The following is a 2,175-nucleotide window of genomic DNA, read 5'->3' as shown; positions in this document are numbered from 1 at the left end:
GACCCTTTGGACTATAGCCCCCCAGTCTCCTCTGTCCATAGGATTCTCCAGGCAAGAATTCTGGAGTGAGTTGCCGTTTCCTTCTCCAGGGGATCTTCCTGACCCAGGGATCGAACCCAGGTCTCCTGCATTGCAGGCAGACGCTTTACCGTCTGAACTGAAGGGTTTAGAGGCCATCAAATGGACATGACCTATAAAGGCAATTTTGACGGTTTTACATAGAAATGACGTCTAATGAAAGAGAACACAAATGAGAACTATTTTAGATACATTTCTACATAAAATGTAGTTTACACATAATTCAGCATTTTAAATGAGCACTCTGCAACTGAGACCAAATATCAATCATCTCTTGAGGTTTTCTACTACGTACCAACATCACATCTACATAGTAACAAATGTTACTCCTGCTTTTCTCTTCTATATTAAATGTCCTGAAGCCTTCGTGTCTCTCTGGAGCGAGGCTGAGTTTCTGAAGGCACATTCCAATATAAACATCATCGATAGGGTAGAGAATGACCCGGTCAGTCACATTGTACAGTCTCAGGGCCAGGTGGCTGGACTAGAGGAATCTGCCTCCTCCTGCATAAGGTGGGTAGACTCCAGTGTAAACAACTTCCGGGATGTAATATTTGAGTTTCTTATCCCTGTGAGGTCCAGCATTATGAATCACGTCACCAATAAACATATCTTTGGCTTTGTTCCCGGATAAGCTATTCAAGTAATTCAGGAGATGATGGGTGTTCACAAAAACATCATCATCGCCCTTGGACACAAACTCGGCATTTGGGCAGGAAGTGCTCACCCACCTGAGAAAGAGTACTTCTTTCAGAGACAAGTTGAAGAATGTATCTCTGTAGTTCCACAAAAGAATGTCTTGGTGCTTCTCATTCTCAAATTTCAGCATATCTGAAAGGCCAGGACGGTTGTCCTCTGCGGGGGTCTGGCCCAGTAAGGAGACTCGCACCACCGTTTGGTTCCCCACATTGGTTTCTTTACCCCAAGATTCCTGAATCGCCTGGAGTGCTGCAATTCGTGGGGTCGAAAAGAGTCGGACACCACTGAGCGACTGAACTGAACTGAACTGAATGCCATCTAGCAAACTATATACCCAAACCTACTGGTTTAAACCAGTAATAATTCATCACATTATCATTTGTATGTCGTCATTCTTCCTGTCTTGCCTGAGCTCATTCATGGTGCTATATTCAGCTTATGGGTTGGCTAGGTAGGGCTCAACATAGACACTAGGGAAGGTTGGGCTCACCCTCTTATCTAGTTTCAGGACCTTTGTTTCATAGTTTCCTAGTAATTCAGTAGTCTAATTGGGGCTTCCTAACTTGGTGATGGAATGTTTGAAAACGGCAGTAATAGAAGTCTCAAACCCTTTCAATATTTAGCCCTGGAAGTTGCATATACTTCACTGCATTCGATGGTCAATGCAAATCACAGAGGCAGTCTATATGAATGGAGAGGAGATTAGACTCCTCCTCTTAATGGGATGAACTACAAAATCACACTGCAGAGGATTTGCAGGATGGGAGGGAAGATGTGATCATCATTTCAAACCATTCAGCCCATGCCTCCAACCATCTCATTAAATGATGAATTTCAAATAGTGCATTACTTTTTAACAAAAAATTATTTATCAAAAATTATATTATATTTATATAGCAAAGTGAACACTGGCAGTCACCAGAAGCTGGGACAACCTAGGAACAGGTTGTCCCCCAGGGCCTCTAGAGAGCATGCAGCCATGCTGATGACTTAATTTCAGCTCAGTAAAACTAATTCTGGACTTCTGACTTCCAGAACTACAAGAGAATAAATCTGTGTTTTAAACAAACTATTTTGTGTTAACTTGTTACAGCAACCATGGGAAATATACATCAGACACTTTGAATGATAGCAACAGAGATAATTACAGAAAAAAGAAAAATATATAAAAAGTGTGTATAACAGTATTTTTAGAAAGTTCTATTACTCCAGCATAATAATGTAAATAAAACACACATCTTAATATGAAAAAATATATATTACATTTTTGCCTTTTATCAGGGCCTAATAATTATCATTATAACATGTTCCATAAGTATTATTTTAACACTTAGAGCTCTTTGGTTAAATAAATACTTTTAAAATTCAATTTATGTACATAATTTGTTTCAATAATAT

At 39.7% G+C, this 2,175-nt stretch overlaps 1 pseudogene; it reads right to left on the bottom strand.

The window, feature by feature from the left end:
* Positions 1-301: 301 nt before the first annotated feature.
* LOC113882603 lies at positions 302-1,758 on the bottom strand (annotated as a pseudogene).
* Positions 1,759-2,175: the final 417 nt, after the last annotated feature.

The sequence above is a fragment of the Bos indicus x Bos taurus genome, chromosome 24 (genome assembly GCF_003369695.1).
Source record: "Bos indicus x Bos taurus breed Angus x Brahman F1 hybrid chromosome 24, Bos_hybrid_MaternalHap_v2.0, whole genome shotgun sequence".
NCBI lineage: Eukaryota > Metazoa > Chordata > Mammalia > Artiodactyla > Bovidae > Bos > Bos indicus x Bos taurus.
The sequence above is the reverse complement of the archived record's forward strand: the minus strand, read 5'-3'. Positions and strand labels throughout refer to the sequence as shown.